Here is a 22,139-nt window from a genome sequence, read left to right as displayed (position 1 = left end):
ACTTCTGTTAAGAATACACCCAGTAATGTACTTATAATTGCTCCATACAATTTTTTCTCTTTGCTGAATCAAACTGCTTGAAGAACAATTTATTTGAATGCTTACATTTTTAGGGAACAAATCCAGAACAGTATTACAAACACGACATCTGTGTACGAAGTTATATTTTATGTATCTCAGCTATCAATAATAAAAAGCACTTTTTTTTTTACAAAATATGCTAGAAGACTTAATTGTCTTTCTATGATTTTGATGAAAAAATAACAAAACTGTCATAGGAAGAAGTGATCAAAGATTATAAAGCCAAAGATGAAGGGAAAATGATTAAAGAGATGTGTCGGCCAGTAACTGATAAAAATGACGTGATTTTTCTAGGATTTTGTCACTTTTTTAAAATTTGTAATTTATTTGGATTTCTTTTCTCATTCTAAATAAATATTTACTTTCATATCTAGCTTTGTATTTGTAAAAATTTTTGTTCTTCTTAAAAAAGGCCCTATATGCCATTATCAATAAAACAGAAAACTACAAGTGCTGGAGAGGATGTGGAGAAAGAGGCACACTTACTCACTGTTGGTGGGAATGTAAAATGGTACAACTGCTGTGGAAGTAGTTTGGCAGTTTCTCAGGAAGCTAAGTATAGAATTGCCATATGATCTGGCAATACCATTGCTATTCAGAGGACATGAGGGCAAGGACACAAACGGACATTTGCACATCAACGTTTATACCAGCATTATTTACAACTGCCAAGAGATGGAAACAGCCCAAATGGCCATCAACAGACAAGTGGCTAAACAAACTGTGGTATATACATACAATGGAATATTACACAGCTATAAGACAGAATAAAGGTATGAAGCATGTAACAACATGGATGGACCTTAAGGACATTATGCTGAGTTATCAGAAACAAAAGGACAAATACTGTATGGTCTCACTGGCATGAACTAAATTAATGAATGAACTTGGAGAATTCTGATTAAGAGCAGAGGCTATCAGGAGACAGAAACAGGGAAGATTTGGGGTAATTGGAGCTGAAGGGATACAGACAGTACAACAGGACTGATTGTAAAAATTCAGAAATGGATAGCACAATACTACCTGGTTGTAGCACAATAGTGTTAGTACACTGAATGAAGCTGAATCTAAGAATGATAGAGGGAGGAGGGCTGGGGGTACAAATGAAACCAGAAGGAAAGATAGACGATTGATTTGAATAGTGAATAAAGAAGTATTTGCAAAGTCCCCTTGGGGGAATGGCAAGAAAGGGGGAAAATTCAACTTCCCCATTTGGAGAATTCCTGATATTCTAGCAAGCAATGGGAGCAACCAAATTAATAGGCCAAGCCGTCTCTCAATGTTGGGGTTTGTTCATATGAAACTTATCCCCACAAAGGATAGACTAAGCCTACTTAAAGTTAGGCCTAAGAGTCATCCCCAGAGAACCTTTTTTGTTGCTCAGATGTGGCCTCTCTCTCTTAGCCAACACGGCAAGCAAATTCACCGCCCTCCCCCTCTCTATGTGGGACATGACTCCAGGGGTGTAAACCTCCCTGGCAACATGGGACAGAAATCCTAGAACCAGCTGGGACTCAGCATCAAGGAACTGAGAAAACCTTCTTCACTGAAAGGGGGAAGAGAAAATGAGATAAAATAAAGTATCAGTGGTCGAGAGATTCCAAACAGAGTCAAGAAGTTATCCTGGAGGTTATTCTTACACATTTTATAGATATCCCCTTTTTAGTTTAAGGTGTATTAGAGAGGCTAGAGGGAAGTACCTGAAACTATACAACTGTGTTCCAGTAGCCATGTTTCTTGAAGATGATGTATAATGATACAGCTTAGGAAATGTGACTGTGTGATTGTAAAAACCTTGTGTCTGATGCTCCTTTTATCTACAGTATGGACAGATGAATAAAAAATATGGATTAAAAATAAATAATAGGAGAAACAAATGTTAAAATAAATTGGGTAGATGGAAATACTAGCAGTCATTGAGAGGGAGGGGTAAGGGGTATGGTATGTGTGAGTTTTTTTCTTTTCTCTTTTTATTTCTTTTTCTGGAGTGATGTAAATGTCCTAAAAAATGATCATGGTGATGAATACCCAATTATGTGATGATATTGTGAACCACTGATTGTATACAATGTATGGAATGTTTGTATGGTAAGAATGCTTGTGTTTGTATGTTGTTTATCAATAAAAATATTTTAAAAAAAAAAGAAAGAAAGAAAGAAAGAAAAGGCCCCTAAGACCTGATTGATCCATGCCCACAGGCAAATCTTTCCCTATATATCCCCTACTCCAACTGTACCTCTCTTCTGCAGAAGAAAGTACTGAGATGCTTCATACCCTTTTGTGATGGTCAAATTCATATGTCAACTTGGCTTAGGGTAAAGTGTCCAGTTGTTTAGTCAAGCAGGCTGTGACTCAACTGTTACTGTTAGGATATTTCATGGATTTAAAACAGGTTTCAAATTCCCAGCTCAAATGCCTCAGGAAGGACATGAAAGTTGTTACATGTGCCCTGAAAGAAACTCATTTGGTTGCATCTATTGCTTATTATGTTTACAATCAACAAAGGAGACTACCTTCAGCAATGAGAAAAGTCTCATTCATCAGTTAAAGGTCATAAAGGGAAAACTGGTAGCTCAGCTTTTAGAAAGAATTTCTATCTCTACTTAAGCCAGCTCTTCCAGGGGAATTCACTGAAAACTTCATTGGTGTTCTCAAACTGAGCCTACCCTATGGAATTCAGATTTGCCAATCCCCACAAAATATGAGCCAATTCCTATAATAAAACAACTAAAATTTACACATATTTACATACATACATATAAACATACATATGTATGTATATATCCTGTTGGTTCTGTCTCCTTGGAGAACCCTAACAAATAGACATTATGCTACCAAGAGTATTCTTGAAAACAGAATTTTAGGATGAGTCCCATCTCATTCTAGGATTTCTGTCCCACATTGCCAGGGAGGTTTACACCCTAGGTTTTTTGAAATTGGTTCTCTAATATGATTAGATTAAATCCAACTAATGACTTGATTTCCAATGATCAAGATAGCATTGACAGTACATGGTGTGAATGAGCAATAGAGATAAACAAAATATCACCACTGGATACTGCTACTCATATGCTTATAAGAGGCAAAGTTCTGGGTAAACTTTGATACCTTGACAAAGTTTGTTACCTTTGTATCTGATATAAAATGTATCTTAACAGAGTTCTGCGAACTTAAACAGTATAAAGATGTTGGCTGGTTGTTTCTAAACACACTAGATACAGTTATTAAAGATGTCAGCTCAAGGCTTCAAATTTCCAGCTCAAATGCCTCAGGAAGGACATATGTGCCCTGAAAGAAACTCATTTCTTATAGCTACAGACTTGAGATTTCTGAAAAACAAACAAAACCAGAGTCTCACTGTGTGAATGGTGGAATTATAACTAATCAACTGAATTCTCAATCTTGCCGGGTGTCTGCAAGAAAGGGCACTGATGGGAAGGAATGGGATTCTGAAAATAAGAATGGGGATATATGGGCCGATGATGATGATGATGGGAACAATGAAACCATATGTTCTGCTGAGTCTTCTTTGACAGATAAACCTGTGACAGTCTCCCTGAGGAAACAGCTATCTGCCCTCCATCCGAAGAGATTAACATTGCTTTACTTGATAAACCTATAACCTTCTCCCTTAGGAAATCAGCTCCCACACTGCCATATGAAGAGATTAAGCCTGTTCACTAGATGAAACTGTAATGAAATACCCGGAGTTAACTAGTTTGCAAGACACTGTGAATTCCTCTCATGATCCTTACTACCCCTCTTTTTCCCCCAGCTATAATTAGACTAAAGTCCCAACAGACCCTGAAAGATCAAAAACAAATTGTGATCCATGAGGAGGTATATTAAATTCCAAAAGAACTGCATGATTTGTCCAATTTATATAGACAGATATCAGGGAACTATGTTTAAGAGTGAATATTAAGGATGTGGGATAATAGTGGAAGGAACATAAAGTTAGATCAGGTTGAATTTATTGATAATGGGCTCACGAAGCCCATATCTGGATTCATGTTGTGGCTTGAGGTATTTGAAAGGGTTCTAACAGTTTGCATTCAGGTGACTGACAGAAGCATGGTCCAAGAGGTGACCTACATTACCTGAATTCAAAATTTTAGAACCATCCTGGTGTAATGTAGAAGATGGTATCCAAAGGTTTAGAGAGATTAGAATATTAGAGTGGATATATCCTGTAAGACGTGCTCACCTGCCCTAAGGATGTCTACGGGATATACTTTTCACAGGACTGTAAGGTATTTTGAAAGCAGCTCCATCATTCTTGAGGAGCTCTGTGGTTGCTCTTCTCTGTAGATCAAATATTACTGTGGGAATTACTGTTACTGAACTTCAGTCCTTAAGCACACTGGGAATGATGAGATCCCAGGTTACAGAAGCAAGTGATAGCATTTAATTACCAAAGACAAGGTGGCTATGGCCACCATAATGGACAGGAGAGTCAACGCATAATCAGAACATTCTGACTCACAGAGACCTATGGCATTGGCTAGTTGATCAAGGGGTCCTAGAAATGAACAGATGGATAGTCCACCAAATTCTTACTTGATCTGTATAAGCAAGAGAATTCTAGATCCAGTGAACAAAACTGTAATTTGAATCACAAAAACAAAGAGTCATGACCCCTCAATCAATTTCCAGACTTGATATGGTTCACAGGCTCAGAATCCCTTGAATGAAGGGAAAGCCAGTATCCTTAGGGAAGAACCCTGCTATGCTGCTGAAGTTTATACTTGTAATCTTCCTCTTAGCCTTTTACTAGGGTGACTGTGCATTGTGAAAAAGGAAATGATTAGACATTTCAGAAATTATTAGATATCAGCTCAGAAATGACATTAATGTCAAGGGACCCAAAATGTCACTGTGGTCCACCAGTAGTCTACAGCTTATGGAGGTCAAGTGATCAATAAAGTTTTAGCTCAGGTCTACTCAGTGAATTCACTGTATCCCTGAAGCCATTTGGCAGTTATTTCCCCAGTCCCAGAATACATAATTGGAATAGACATACTCAGCAACTGATAGAATCCCCACATTGGTTCCCTGATTTGGAAAGTGAGAACTATTATGGCAGGAAAAGCAAAGTGGAAGCCACTACAGCTGCCTCCACTTGGTAAAATAGTAAGTCGAAAGCAGTATCACATTCTTAGAGGGATTGTGACAATTAGAGCCACCATCAAAGACTTGAAGGATGCAGGGGAGGTTGCTTCCCATCAAATCCTCACTTAACTCTATTTGACCTATGCAGGAAACAGATGGATCTTGGAGGATGACTAAGTTTTTACCATAACATAAACAGATGATGACTCCAACTGGGACAGATATGGTACCATTGCTTGAGAAAATGAGCATATCCCCTGGTACCTGGTGTGCACCTATTGATCTGGCAAGTGCTTTTTTCTTGATAGCTGTTAGTAAAGACCACCAGAAACAGTATGCTATTAATTGGCAAGGCCATCAGTACACCTTCGCTGTTCTATCTCAGGGGTCTATCAACACTCAAGGCCCATATCAAAGGGACTTTGAATGCTTTTTCCTTCCACAAGACACCACACAGATCCATTATATGGATCACATTATGCTCATTGTATCTAGTGAGCAAGAATTAGCAATTATCCAGATTTATTTATTGGTAAGGCATTTGCATGTCAGAGGATGGAAGATAAATCCAACAAAACTTCAAAACTTCAGGGGCCTTCCCCCTCAGTAAAATTTCTAGGCATTCAGTGGTATAAGGCATGCCAAGATATTCCTTCTAAGTGAATAATGAGCTGTTGTCTTCGGCCCTTCCTACAACCAAAGAAGAAGCATAATGCCTAGTTAGTTGCCTTTGGATTTTGGAGGCAACATATTTCACATTTGGGTGTGCTACTCTGGCCCATTTACTGAATAACCCAAAAAGCTGTTTGTTTTGAAAGGGGACCAGAAGAAGAGGATGTTCTGTGAAAGGTCCAGGCCACCATGTAAGCTGCTCTGCTTCTTAGGCCACATGACCCAGCATATCCAATGGTGCTGAACATTTCAGAGGCAGAGATGCTGTTTGGAGACTTTGACAGGCCCCTTTGAGGGAATCACAGTTCAGACCCTTAGAATTTTGAAGCAAAATCCTGCCGTCATCTACAGACAACTACTCTCCTTTTGAGAAACAGTTTTTGGCCTGCTACTGGGCCTAACAGACACTGAAGGTTTAACCATGGGCCATCAAGCTACCATGAGACCTGAACTGCTCATCATAAACTGGGTGTTGTCTGACCCACAAAGCTATAAATTTGGGTGTGCATACTTGCACATCATTATCAAATGGAAGTATACAAAACAGAGCTCAAGCAGGCCCTAAAGGTACAAGTAAGCTACATAAGGAAGTCACCTAAATTCCTATGGCCCCACTCCTGCCACATTACCTTTTCTCTTTCAGCCAGCAGCAGCTATGGCCTTGTTGGGAGGTCCCTGTAATTAGCTGGCTGAAGAATAAAAAACTTGGGCCTGGTTTACAGACAGTTCTGCATGATACACGGATACCATTCTAAAGTGGACAACTGTATCACTACAGAATGGGACATTCATGAAGGACAGTGGTAAAGGGAGATCCTCCCAGTGGGCAGAATTTGAGCAGTGTACCTGGTTGTTCATTTTGCCTGGGTGGAGAAATGGCTGGAGGTGCATTTGAAGACTGATTCATGGCTATGAGCAATGGTTTGGCTGAGTGGTCAGAAACTTTGAAAGAAGATGACTTAAAAACTGGTAACAAAGAGGCCAGTGGGAAGAGGTATGTGGATGGACCTTTGTGAACGGGTGAAAAACACGAAGATACACGTTTCCCATGTGAATTCTCACCAGGGGTGACTTTAGAAGAGTAAAGATTTTAATAATCAAGTAGATAGACTGAGGCGTTCTGTGGATAACAGTCAGCTTCTTTCCTCAATCACTCCTGTCAGTGCTCAATGGGCTCAGGAACAAGGTGGCCATGCTAGTAAAAGCAGACGATATTCATCGGCTCAGCAACATGAACTTCCATTTACCAAAGCTGACCTGACTACAGTCACTGTCGAATGCCAAAATCTGCCAGCAGCAGAGAGCAACACTCAGTCTCCAATATGGCACCATTCTTCCCTAAGGTGATCAGTCTGCTACTGGCAGCAGGTTGATTGCACCGGATCACTTCCACCATGCAAGTGGCAATGTCTGTTCTTACTAGAATAGATACATACTTTGGATACAAACTTACCTTCCCTATACAAAAAGCTTCTGCCAAAACTACCACCAGTGAATTTAGAGAATATCTTACCCACCCTCATGGTATACTGCACAGCATTGCTTCTGATCAAGTAACCCACTTTACTGCAAATGAAGTGCAGGGATTGTCACATGCTCTTCATGGAATTCACTGGTATTACCATGCTCCCCATCATCCTGAAGCAGCTAGATTAACAGAATTATGGAACAGCCTTAATTACATTGCCAACTGGGTGGCAATACTTTGCAGGACTCGGGCAATGTTCCCCAGGAGGCTGTATATATATGTAAATCAGTGTCTAATATATGGTGCTACTTTTCCCAGTAGTAGGATTCACGGGTCCAGGAATTAAGAGGTAGAAATGGGAGTGGCACCACTCACTATTACCCCTAGTGATTCTCTAGGAAAATTTTGCTTCCTGTGCCCACAACCTTAAGCTCTGCTGGTTTACAGATCTTAGTTCGAAAAGAACTCAGGAGTGCTGCAACCAGGAGAAGCAATAATGATTCCATTGAATTGGAAGTTAAAACTGCTACCTGGCCACTTTGAGCTCCTCCTGCCTCCAACAAACACAGAAGGGAATTACTGTACTGGCTGAGGTGACTGACTCTGATTATTAAGAGGAAATGGGACTGCTATTACACAATGGGGATAAAGAAGAGTTTGCCTGGAATACAAGAGTTCTCTTAGGGAGTCTCTTAGTGCTACCATGCCCTTTGGTTAAAGTCAATGCAAAACTATAATAACTCAATCCAGGCAGGACTACTAATGGCCCAGGAACTTCAGGAATGAAAGTTTGGGTTGTATCACCAGGCAAGGAACCAAGACCAGTTGAGGTACTTGCTGAGGATTAAGAGAATATGGAATAGGTAGTGGAAGAAAGTAGTCATTAATACAAGCTATGCCCATGTAACTACTGGCAGAATGAAGACTGTAATGGGCATGAGTATTTCTTTCTTATTTTGTTATTAATGTTTTATATATACATAAAGCAAATATCTTTATGTATTTATATATACATAAAGCAAATATCCCTATCTTCTCTCCCTATCATATAACATAAGTAGTATTAAATTTATGTTATAGTATTTAAGTTCCAGGATATCAAATTTAAAAGTGATCATTAGCCAAGGACTTGCATCATCTTCTGGGGAAAGAGTTAGGACATGTTTGTGGTACACAGTGCAGCCGAATTATGTCATGTGAATGTATGACTGTTACTGTCTTTATTTAGAAGTTAAGTATGGTTTAAGGAAATGTATATGGGTGCCAGATTGACAAGGAGTAGATTTTGATGGCTAAGTTCACATGTCAACTCGGCTAGGCTATGGTATCCAGGGTGTGTGATTAAGCAAGCATTGACTTTATTATTAGTGTGAGAATATTTTGTATATTTAAATCAACAGTCAGTTAGTTGCATCTAAGGCTTTTTACATCTACAATCAACATAGGAAATTGTCTAGTAATGAGAGACATCTCATCCAATCAGCTGAAGGTCTTAAAGAGAAAACTGATGATTTCAGCAGTCAGAAAGAATTTCTATCTCTACTTTAGCCAGCCAGCTTTTCCAGGGGGATTTCATCAAAACCTTCCCTGGAGTTTCCAACTTGAGGCCCGCCCTACAGAATGTGGACTTGCCAATCCCCATGGTTACATGAGCCAATTCATATAAGAAACCTCATAATATTTATGTATATATTATTAATCAGGAGAAACTGATGACTTTCTCCTAGTCCTGATGACTAGGAAAAAAATTATTTTTTTCTCCCTATCTTTTCCAATTTTCCCTTTTCTTTCCCTGTTTTTTTGTTTCTTAATCTACTCCTTTGCTCTGTCCTCTCCCTTTCTTGTTGGGTTATTTTTCTTCTCTGCAGTCTATGTCTTAGGCAAAAACCTCCCATCCAGTGGATGAGAAACTACAAGTAGATCTCAAAGCTTTACCTTGTATATTTGCAGAAATGACTCCCCCAACATCTGACATTTTACTGGGTACTGCCTTCTTCACTTTTCATGTATTTCTCTTTCTACTGCTCTGTGGCAGATACCTTTTCCTCAGCTATCTTTGCATTTCCCTGCAAACAGAACCTTATTTTGTACTGGCAGCAGGTGGGCAGCAGTAGGCTCAGGAAAGACATCATCCCCGGGATGACTGGTTTAAGCCAGTCAAGACAATCCCATTTCCCTACTGGTGTTGCTCCAAGGTGGGTATGTGACCCAGTTCTGGCCAGTGAGACAAGGGGGGTTATCTGCTGGGGCAACTTCTCAAAAAGATTTTATTTCAGAATAAAAGAAAATTACAGGTGGGAGGTCTCCCTCTACACTAACTCCCTTATTGTTTGCATAAGATGCTGTTACTTAAGGATATGTCACTTGTAGCTTTAGTAAACACCTTGCCACCCTGAGTGAAAGGCCAACAGTCCTGACATAATTAGTCCTCAGAATCAACACAGGAATCATTTGCCTCAAAACATTTGTAATAAACAGCAAATTTCTACTTTTAGCCTGATTGTTCTGTTATTTGTAGCCCAAAGTAATCCTAATATAATTGCCCACGACAAATTTCTGAATCATACCAAAGTACTATTCACAGTCTGTCCTACCCCTAATGTCTATGAGGTTGAAGAACCTGTTATTGCTTGTGCTTGAAAATTCAAGTTGACTGAATTTGGAGATGTTTAAGGTCAGAAAGCTGAATTCTCTACCCCAAGCTAAACATAGTTAGACACAGAAGAGGGAGAAGACTTAGAAAGAAATAATAGTAGAGATAAGGATGTGCCTATTGTCACAGGCCTCCCTCAACCACGTTCTCTTGAGTATTACCTGTCTGACAGAGGATACTATCATATCCACTGAGATAAAACTTGGGGTCAAGGAGAGGATTACTGTTGTTATTTTCCATAAGAGGCCACTGTTTTGAAGTGATTCAAGATGAAGAAGATAAAATTTATGAAGTTTATGAATAAAATATAGTAGCACATGAGATGTTTAACTTTGGATATTTTAGTGTTTACTCAATTACTGACCAAACAGACTGGATGCTACAAAATTTACAAGGGAGCTCTACTGTCAAAGAAAGCTTTTGGATGGCTGACAATGCCCTATACTCCTAATCTCTAAAATAATCCCTTGACCCTGGAATTTGTAACATCAGGATGTGGACTGTAAAAGCAGTGCATACCAGGGGCACGGGTGGTTCAGTGGTAGAATGCTCACCTTACACGTAGGAGACATGGGTTCAATTCCCAGACCATGCACCCCCCCCCCCCAAAAAAAAAAGAGAGCAGTGCCTCCCCATGAGGATATACTAGTACCTACGGCCACTGTGGGTTGTTTCTTCTCTCTTCCTTCTGAGTAAAAATATTTATGATTATTAACCCATTCATTCTTCACCATTGAATAAGGATTGGTTTGTGAATTTAAAAACATCTTTTAGCCACAGGCAAAAGTAGCTTACTGTGTAGTTAATGAAGTTTTTGAGTCAGGGTCCCTCACTTACACAGGCCCCTTCCAAGACTCATTATGTACTTCTTGGGGGTTCTGGGAGAATGCAGCAGCTGGAGGACAGAGCAGTATCTAGTCTGGAGTTTTACTTTCTACACTCAGGCATGATCCTGTTGCTTCTGGTAGGGTCAGTGAGCTCTCAGCTCTATCTCCACATCCACCTAGTCCCTAGGGATACCTGCTTCAGGTGGACCCGATTCGAGCATCTGGAGCCTATATTTAACTCAAAGGAGAAATATCTGAATGAGAGGCTGCACTGGTCCCTGCCTGAAGGTCAAGACAATCCAGGATTCATCACTATCTGGTCATCTTCTTTACCCCAAGTTAAAAGTGGTGGGGCAAGGAGAACTAAGGGTGGAAGGACAAGCAAAGTTGAATTGGCTGCTGTGGAAGCTGCAGTCTGAGTCCCTGTACTATAAGATCCAAGAGCTGGAATCTTCCTAGGGTTTGCTTCCAAGCAGAAAGCTCTACCTGAGTAAAAAACTTCAGATGATGTCACAACTATGGCATTACAAATTAAAAAAAAAAAAAGAATTGTGAAATTGAAAGTACTTTTTCTAAACAATCAATAATAATTAAAAACTGAAAGTGTATATTATCTATTCTCTCCACAGAAATTTAAATTCTGAAACAATTGCATATCAAGAGGTGAGCAAAGACTATGTCTTCATAGTCTTTGCTCACCTCTTAGTACATTTTTCCTTTTAAGCATAATTTTGCGTTTATAATTTGATATTATTTTTTCCAAATAGACCTTTCAAAATTGTATAAGTTTCAGGGCCCATAATATTCAGATCCCTCCCTGGCCATGTGTCATGAGACTGTTCAGAGCTATAGAAAGGATCACCAGTGATCCTGAGACTGGAGCAGCATATATTGGTTGGTTGAGACTTAGAAAGAGAGTATTGCACATATGTGCCAGACCTGTTGAAAGTGCAAGTGTAGAAAAATTAGTATGTATATACATTGGGAGCCAAAGAGGTGATTGTGGTGAATACTATTACTTGCTTGCTCATTATTCATTTCCCTCCTTTTCCATCCTAACAGAACCCCAATTCTGTTCAGTTATCCACCTTTCCCCACACATCACACACCAAGTGTGGATTCCATCCTCCAAGCCAAGGGGCACATTTGGATTAGTTAACAAACAAGTACATGGCATGTCCTTGGCAACTATTGTAGTTCAAGAGTGAACACATAAATTAATTTTGTCCATCAGGTAGAAGGGAAGAATTTATATTCCATGCTTTGGGGGAGTTCACGCTCCTACTGCATATGAACAGAAAAGCACATTGTCCAGGTATAGCTGGAAGCCATCACAGGACCTGTGACACAGGAAGCTGTAGAAGGAGGGGCAAGATGGCAATATAGTGAGGTGTGGGATTTAGTTCGCCTTCCAGAGCAACTAATAAATAACTCAAGAACAGTTGTTTGGGGGATGTCAGTGACTAGAGACATAGTATATCAGTCCAGAATGTGTGGAATGGCTGAGACCCCATGCGGCACTGTAAGTCTCCTATGCCACAGAGGCCCTCCTCCCCCACAGGCACAGGAGGCTGGTTCCCCCAGGGGAGACTAATAGCAATTTTCAAATTATGGAATTAATGAACAATTTTGACTACTGAAAACAGGCCCCAAACACAGATAAACCTGGAGTAAGCACTAAAGGAACCAGGACTTTTCACACCTGCAGATGGAAAAAAATAAGAGGTTCTTTGAGTCAGACAGCAGAAAATACTGGAAAAGGGCTTGTCCCAAAGAAAAGAGGGCATATAGAGCCAAGGAACACATAGAGTCACATACCAACTCCAGCTCTTGTTTGGCACACCCAGGGAGCAAAAGTCAGGTTCTGAAAAGGCATTTTTTTTTTTCAACTTCTTAACATCTCATTAGAAAGAACTGCAAGCATTCTCAGGATCCCCACTGACCCAGGCAAGGGTATTAAGGCATGCCTGAGAGAAAAAGTAACCAGTCAGGTGATAAAGGTTAATTCCCTAAAAGGCATATCTTCTCCAAGAAAAGGAGGGGTAGGGCCCAGCTCTGGTGGAGGCCTTCTTTCAGGCACCTCAGGTACCTCAGACCCCAGGGGCTGGAAAACAAAGCCCAATTACTACCTTCCCTGGCAGAGAGAGCCTGCTGAAATTAAAGGCACTGCATCACTTTATGCTGGTAGGAAGCTGCACACAGACAAATACCACATGCTGGGCAGGATAGGAAAAGCATAGTACAGAGGCTTCAAAAGAGAGTTTGACAACCTGCTGGGTCTCACTCTCAAGGAAACTTGATTCTGGTTACTCTCTGTTCTTGAGACATGGGCCTGTATAGTCTGGGAAAATGTGGCTGGGATCAATCATTTCTAAGGAGACCCTCTCAAAAAGAAAAATGTTCCATATAGGCAGGACAAGAAATAGAAAAACAAGAATTTAAAAATTCTGATAAGTAAAACAGAACCTATGCTAGAGGTCTAGAATAAGTTGAACTGAATTCCAAAGAACAGATAGAGAACAAAGCAACACAACAAGAAAACCCTAGGTAAAAAAGTGAAAACATTCCCCAGAGTAAGTAATTAAGGAAATCAAATGCCTAGATGCCAGCAAAAAAATAACAAGTCATACTAAGAAAATGTAAGATATGGCACAAAAGAACAAACCAACAGTTCAAATGTGACACAGAAGTTGAAACAAGTAATTCAGGATATTTGAACAGACAGGGAAAATCTCACCAAATCAGTGAGTTGAGGGAGGATATAAAGAAGACATTGGGCAAAAATAAAGAAGAACTTGGAATCCTGAAAAAAATAGCAGAACTTATAGTAATGAAAGGCACAATAGAAGAGATGAAAAAACAATGGAGACCTACAACAATGGATTTGAAGAAGCACAAGAAAGGATTAGTGTACTAAAGGCCTGAACATCTGGAATTCAACACACAAAAGAAAACTTAGGGAAAAGAATGGAAAAATATGAGCAGGATTTCAGGGAACTGAATGACATCGTGAATATAGCACTAATATAGCACTAATATACGTTTTATGGGTATCCCAGAAGGAGAAGAGAAGGGAAAAGTAGCAGAAAACAAATGGAGGCAATAATCACTGAAAATTTCCTGCCTCTCTTGAAAGACAAAATCAGAGATCCAAGAAGTGTAGCATACCCCAAACAGAATAGATCTGAATAAGCCTATACCAAGACACTTACTAACCAGACTGTCAAATATCAAAGACAAAGAGAGAATCGTGAAAGGAGCAAGAGAAAAGCAATCCATTACATACAAGGGAAACTCAACAAGCCTATGTGTGGATTTCTTAGTAGAAACCATGGAGACAAGAAAGCAGTAGTATGATATATTTAAGATGCTGAAAGAGAAAAACTGCCAAACAAGAATTCTGCGCCCAGCAAAACTGTTCCTCAAAAACAAGGGGCAGATTAAAATATTTTCAAACAGTTGTTGAGAGAATTTATGATTAAGAGACCAGTTCTACAAGAAATACTAAAGGGTGCACAATAAGCAGAGAAGAAAATACAGAAGAGAGGCCTGGAGAAGAGCATAAAAATGAAGACTACCAATAAAGTAAACAGAGAAAAAATATTAGATATGGCGTATAAAATCCAAAAGACAAAATGGTAGAAGAAAGTACTGCCTTTACAGTAATAACATTAAATGTTAATGGATTAAACTCCTCAATCAAAAGACATGGACCAGCAGAACTGATTTAAAAACAGGACCTATCTATATGCTGTCTACAGGAGACCCACTTTAGATCCAAAGACAAAAATAGGTTAAAATTGAAAGACTGGAAAAAGCTATTTCATGCAAACAACAACCAGAAAAGAGCAGGGATAGCTATATTAATATGTGGCAAATTAGACTTCAAATGAAAAACAATTAAGGGACAAAGAAGAGAACAATACAACAAAAAGACATAACAGCCATAAATATTTATGCACTGAGCCAGAGTGCCCCAAATTATGAGGCACACAGTGACAACACTGAAGAGAGAAGTACATACCTCTACTGTAATAACTAGAGACTTCAATTCTCCACTCTCACCAATAGATAGAACATCCTGACAGAAGATCAATAAGGTAACAAGAGATTTTGAATAATATGATAAATGAACTAGACTTAACAGACACTTACATAACATTTCACCCCACTACAGCAGGATGCACATTTTTCTCACGTGCTCATGGATTATTCTCAAGGCTAGATTACATGCTGGGTCATAAAGCAAATCTCAGGAATTTTAAAAGGATTCAAATAACACAAAACACTTTCTCATATAATAATAGAATGAAGGTCAAAATCAATAACAGGCAGAGGCCCAGAAAAATTACAAATATATGGAGGCTAAACAACACACTCTTAAACAACCAGGGGGTCAAGGAAGAAATTAAAAGAGAGATCAGTAAATACCTCAAAGCAAATGAAAATGAAAAAACAACATATCAAAATTTCTCGGACACTGCAAAGACAGTGCTGAGAGGGAAATCTACTCCCTTAAATGCCTATATTTAAAAAGAAGAAGGAGTAAAAATCGAGGAATTAATGGATCACCTGGAAGAACTAGAGAAAGAAGAGCAAACTAACCCCAAAGCAAACAAAAGGGAGGATATAACAACAATTAAAACAGAAATAAATGAAATTGAGAATATGAAAACAATCGAGAAAATTAATAAAACCAGAAGTTGGTTCTTTGAAAAATAATAAAATTGATTGTCCCTTAGTTAGGCTGACAAAAAAAAAAAAAAGGTGTGGGGGGAGAGAAGATGCAAATAAATAAAATTAGAAATGAGAGATGGGACATAAACCACTGACACCACAGAAATAAAGGAGGTAATGAGAGGATATTATGAACAACTATATGCTGATAAACTAGACAACACAGATGCAATGGACAACTTCCTAGAAAGGCATGAACAACCAACACTGACTTGAGAAGAAACAGGTGACCTTAACAAACCAATCACAAGTAAAGAGATTGAAACAGTAATCAAGGAGGTCCCTGTGCCAGTTTGAAGCTATTACATACCCCAGAAAAGCCATGTCCTTTAATCCTCATTCAAAATTGCTGGGTAGAATCTTTTTTATTGTTTCCATGAAGATATGACCCACCCAATTGTGGGTGGTAACTTTTGAATAGATGGTCTCCATGGAGATGTGTCTCTACCCATTCAAGGTGGGGTAGCTTACTGGAGCCTTTTAAGAGGGAACCATTTTGGAAAAACCTTTAGAGCAATCAGAACCATCAGAGCCCATAGAGCCAGAAACCTTTAGAGATGAAGAAGGAAAATGCTCCCAGAGGAGTTTCATGAAACAGGAATCTAGGAGAGAAAGCTAGCCAACGTTGCCATGTGCCCTCCCAGGTGAAAGAGAACCCTGAACTTCATTGCCCTTTCTTGAGTGAAAGTAACCTCTTGTTGATTCATTAATTTGGATATTTTCATGGTCTTACAACTGTAAACTTGCAACTTATTAAATTCCCCTTTTTAAATGCCATTCCAATTCTGGTATATCACATGCTGGCAGCTTGCAAACTAACACACTCCCCGAAACAGAAAAGCTCAGGACCAGATGGTTTCACATGTGAAGTCTACCAAACATTCAAAAAGAATTACTATCTGTCCTGCTCAAATTCTTCAAAAAAGTGATGAGGAGGGAAAGCTACCTAGCTCATTCTATAAAGCCACATCACCCTAATACCAAAGCCAGACAAAGATACTACAAGAAAAGAAAACTACAGACCAATCTTTTTAATGAGTGCAGATGCAAAAATCCTCAAGAAAATACTTGCGGGCGGGCCATGGTGGCTCAGCAGGCAAGAATGCTTGCCTGCCATGCCAGAGGACCCGGGTTCGATTCCCGGTCCCTGCCCATGTAAAAAAAAAAGAAAATACTTGAAAATAGAATCCAGCAGCACATTAAAATAATTATACACCATGGCCAAGAAGTAGTTATTCCAGGTATACAAGGGTGGTGCAACAAGAGAAAATCAATTAATGTACTATACCATATCAATAAGTCAAAGTGAAAAACCACATAATCATCTTGGTTAATGCAGAAAAGGCATTTGACAAAATTCAACATCCTTTCCTGGTGAAAACACTTTAAAGGATAGGAAAGGAATAGAAGGGAACTTCTTCAACATAATAAAGGGAATATATGAAAAGCCCACTGTCATTATTGTTATTCAATATGCTGAAAGTTCTAGCCAGAGCAATTCAACAAGAGAAAGAATAAAAGGCATTCAAATTGGAAAGGAAGAAGTAAAACTCTCACTGCTTGCAGATGATATGATACCATATGTCGAAAATCCCAAAAAATCTACAACAAAGCTACTAGAGCTAATAAATGAGTACAACAACATGGTACTCAAACTGGTAGGGTATAAGATTAACACCAAAAATCAGTAGTGTTTCTACACACTAGTAATGAGCAGCCAAAAGAATAAAATATTTGGGAATAAATTTAACTAAGGATACATGGAAACTATAAGAAATTTCTAAATGAAATCACAGAAGACCTAAATAAACGTACCTACATAAACTGTGCTCATCGACTACAAAACTAAATATAGTTAAGATATCAATTCTACCCAAACTGATTTATGGAATTAATACAATTTACTTTGCAGAAATAGAAAAACCAACAGCCAAATTTATTTCAAAAGGCTGCATTTGAATAATAAAATTTATTTTATTTATTTGAATAAACAAAATTTATTTCTCTTGTTGACAATTTCTTTCAGATTAGTTTGTCTGTGAAAATTTTAATCTCTCCCTCAGTTTTGAAGGACAACTTGGCTGGGTACAGAATTCTTGGCTAGAAGTCTTTCTCTTTCAGGATCTTAAATATATCTTGCCGCTGCCTTCTCACCTCCATAGTGCCAGCTGTGTAGTCTGAACTCAGTCTTATGTGGCTACCCTTGTACGTAGTAGATAGTTTTTCTCTTGTCACTTTCCAGGATTTTCTGCTTCTCTTCAATATTTGACAGACTGATTAGTATGTGTCTTGGGGAAGGCCTAATCGGATTTATTCTATTTGGAATTTATTGGAATTTTTTGATCATGATGTATAACTTAGGAATGTGTAGAATGGATAATGATGGTGATTACATATACAAATACAAAAACATTTTTGCATGGGGAGGAAAGATGAATGGCAACATTGCAAGGTGTTGAAAATGGGATGGTATAAAGGGAACAAATACAGTCAATGCAAGTTAAGGTCTACAGACAACAGTAACATTGTAATACGCTTCCACTGAATGTAACAAAGGCATTATCCCAAAACTAAATGTCAACAAGCAGGGACTATGGGGAAGGGTGTGGATTATTTGCAGAAGAAAAGAAAATGTCTTCAAATAGATATGATGGCAAAGGCATGGCTATTAGGTTGGATTGTATGATGTGTGAATAAACTATTTAAAAATGAAGAGAGAAACAAGTGTTAGAGAAAATGTGGAGAAAGAGATGTACCTATTCACTGTTGGTAGGGAAGATGAGAGGTGCAGACCCTCTGGAAGCCAGTGTGGTGGTTTCACAGGACGCTGGGGCTGGAGTTGCCATATGATCCTACAACCCCACTGTAAGGTATGGAGACACAAATGGACATTTGCACACTGGTGTTTATGGCAGCAGTGGTCGAGATGCACAATGGATGGAAGTAGTCTAAGAGCACAACCACTGAGGAATGGAAGGGGGAACTGTGGTGTATTGCTGAGTGGCTGCAAGAAAGAAAGAAGTTGTGAGATATGCAACTAGGTAAATAAACCCTGAAGGCAGTATGCTGAACAAAATGTCAAAGACAAAAAGACAGATATTATCATGCCTCCTTCATATGGACTAACTATAATGTACAAACTTGGAGAATTGAAGACAGGACTCCTGGGATGAGTGGGATCAGCATCATGGGATTAAGAAAGTCTTCTTGACCAAAAGAGGGATGAGAGAAATGAGACAAAATGAAGTTTCAGTGGCTGAGAGATTTCAAACAGAGTCAAGAGTTTATCTTGGAGGTTATTCTTATGCATCATATAGATATTCCTTTGTAGTTTATGGTTTAGTTTATGGTTTAGCTTTAGAGTGGCTAGAAGGAAGTACCTGAAACTGTTGAACTGTGTACTAGTAGCCTTGATTCCAAAGAAGACTGCATAACTATATAGCTTTTACACTGTGATTATAGTGTGTTTGTGAAAACCTTGTGTCTGATGCTTCTTTTATCCAGGATATGGGCAGATGAGTAAAAAAAAAAAAAAAAAAGTAAAAATAAATAGATAAATAACAGATGGGGATAAGGTATAAAAAAAAACAGTAGGTAGATTGAAATACTAGTGGTCAAAGAAAGGGAGGAGTAAGGGGTATGGAATATATGAATTTTTTCTTTTTATTTCTTTTTTTTGGAGTGCTGCAAATGTTCTAAAAATGATACAGTGATGAATATACAACTATGTGATGATATTGTGAGCCACTGGTTTTATACTGTGGATGGACTGTATGTGTATGAAGATTTCTCAATAAAAATATTTTTTCAAAAAAGAAGGAAGCTGTAAGGACATAAAAAAGCCATGGTTTCATGACAGTCTCATTGTGCCCCTGACCCCACCAACCCTGAATCCTGCCTTACTATCTGACTTTCTGTTATGCAATATAATTAATTTACTATTTTAAAAGTCAATCTGAAATGAGTTAATATTTCTTCCACTTAAAAGCATCTTAACTGAGACAGCCTGTGGTTTAAATTCAACATATCAAGGTTCTTCTCAACTTGTTTTCTTCAAACTATATTGCATTGAGGAATTTTACAGTATTCACTCAAAGCATGCTTAGCTAAATTGGACTATATATTTCATTGCTATACCATTTCTAAGATTGCTTTTAGTTTTGAAAGCATATACATTTTTCTACATTTTGATAATGCCTGGTATATTTTTCCTACTTTATTTCACATGCTATCCTCTTGGTCTGGGAACAAATAATATGATAATTTATATCTTTTAAAAACATAAATCAAACTGCTACATACCTTAAAACATTTAAATGAAGACTATTTGTTTTCTGAAAAAATACTAATATATCTTTAAACTTTTTTCAATATTCTAGAGAAAGAAAGCAGGCTTCATCATTGTTTCTGTAAATACATTAAGATTGTAAGTCGTGAGCAAGTTAAGCAACTCAGAGTAAATCTAATGATCAGTTTCTCTTAAAATGTTTCTGTAAAATGCAAACAGCCAGAATCTGCAGTTAGTATGTTTCCAGATTATCTGGGACAGAAAAAGGGAGCTGAGGAACACAAGGGCCACTGAGGTGACATGAAGGCGGCATAACAACAAATGGTTTTTTCTATAACCATGGTTAATATTTTAAGACTACACCATACTCCCCAGGGGTTATGGAATCCAGGTCCCTCTGGTTAAGCTAGCCAGGAAAAGTTTCTCTTTGGAAATTGCCAGGTATGGAAATCCCTGTCTCAGCAGCATCTAATTTCAGGATTTTACAATCCCTGATAGCTAAAAGATTCTACCTAATGTCTTCTGAATGTTTCGGCCTTTTTAATCAACATCTATTATTGTCCTCTTCCTTTCTGCCCCTACACCCAACCTTAATAATGGACAAATAATGATTCCAAAATCCTTTATACAAGGCGGTTGTAAATCTCCCTTCATCTCTCTGGACAAAGCAAAGAAGGAAGAATCAGACATGCTGGTTTCCTTCCAGTTTCTCATTCATATAATATATTGTCACAAAGTGAAATCTTGCTCTACGTGCATTCTTCCATTCCATTTTTTAAAAAAATACCCTATTTTGGCAAATACTTGTCCTTTAGATATTAAATATTTTAAGTTTGAAAACATTTTTCAAAGCTGCACAAGGATCTATCACAAGAATATATCATTATTTATTTAAACACACACCCAATCTTTAGCTATTGTAAATAATGTTGCAATGCACATACATGTATATAAATCTTCGTCTGAATTTCTATTTTCACAGCACAGACTCCAGAAAATGCAATTTCTATTCTGCAAGAAGATGCAGTTCTGTAACATGGTGGTTCTAGTGTCAAAGATACGGGCCTAAGTTTTGACTTACCCACTCTTTAATGTATGACTTTGGGCAAGAACATAACTTCTCCAAGTCTCAGTTTTCGTATGTGAAAATAGTGATAAAAACAATCTCCACGCACCATGTGGCAGCTTTAACGCGTGCTGTAGCGAAGCAGCTGGCGCATCCCTCAAGGCTGTGAGTTACATAGCAGCCCCTCCAAGCTGTGCCAGCGTCTGGCCATGGACAAGCAAGACTTGACCAAGGAGGAGCACTGGTTCCTGCGGTTCGTGGTTCTCCAGGGTTTGTGGGCCCGGAAGCTGCTCTGCTTCTATTTCCGGGGCAGCCACTGTGCCTCTACTTCCGGGGCAGCCCCTGGGTCTGCATGGTGGAGCCGACGGTGGAACAGAGCGCCAGGCGTGGGGGAGGTGCCTGCTCAGAAAATCAGGTGGGGTTTTAATTGTCTGAAGATGAAACAAATATTTTGTTACTTAAAAAAACAAAAATCAGCCTTTTTCACATCATTCTTGTTAACATGAAGTGCACAATGCATATTTTAGCAGAGTCCTTGACACATTAACAGAACTCGATAAAATTATAGGCGAATGGGAACAAAATATATGTATTTTGGGAATTTGAAATTATACTTTTACTATGTTAACATTTGTTCTACATTTTTATGTTAGGATGTTTTTATTACCCAAGTAAAATTTGAATTCATTCTTCCTTACAAAAATTATAATTACAGACAGATATAGCCAGGATATTCCTTTCCCAATCTTAGCATATTTGCAAGTTCAGTGAGACTTTTTGTTTAAATTATCTTTATTCCAATAGTCTGACTGCCTTAAAACTCGAGTCACTTATAATGCCAGCTATCCCCTAAGCTACTCATCCTAGTTCTCAAAGCCAACAGTTACATAAAGTCTGCTGCCGTCCTGCCCTTTTGCTCGTACATCTGTTTTGCTCTCTTGGACCATTTCTTTCCATCCCAGCATTGAAACACATTATTCTTTTAGGTTTTTATTCCAAAGAGTAAATTAGATCTATGTTCTCTGTTGCTGTTTAAATGAACAGTGAGTGGCCAAAGTCTTTCCTTGCTGTCAAGAGGCTTTCCAGGGAGCATTGACTTTGGCGGGTTAACCACAGTCTATGGCTGCCTTCAGCATTACAGTTTCAAAAGCCCAGTGTTGCCAGAATGCCCACAGAAGAGCTGCCGGTAGGAACAGACTCACATCATTGACATCCTAGCCTGAAGTAGACTATAA

General features: G+C 38.6%; 1 long non-coding RNA gene across 1 annotated transcript in view; it reads right to left on the bottom strand.

The window, feature by feature from the left end:
- Window positions 1-21,277, bottom strand: part of LOC143664998 (uncharacterized) — a 50,107-nt gene extending 28,830 nt beyond the window's left edge. The window contains exon 1 of the long non-coding RNA XR_013166706.1: window positions 21,014-21,277. This is a non-coding gene — a long non-coding RNA (uncharacterized LOC143664998). The remainder of the gene's footprint in view (window positions 1-21,013) is intronic.
- Window positions 21,278-22,139: the final 862 nt, after the last annotated feature.

Source organism: Tamandua tetradactyla, chromosome 20 (genome assembly GCF_023851605.1).
Source record: "Tamandua tetradactyla isolate mTamTet1 chromosome 20, mTamTet1.pri, whole genome shotgun sequence".
NCBI lineage: Eukaryota > Metazoa > Chordata > Mammalia > Pilosa > Myrmecophagidae > Tamandua > Tamandua tetradactyla.
The sequence above is the reverse complement of the archived record's forward strand: the minus strand, read 5'-3'. Positions and strand labels throughout refer to the sequence as shown.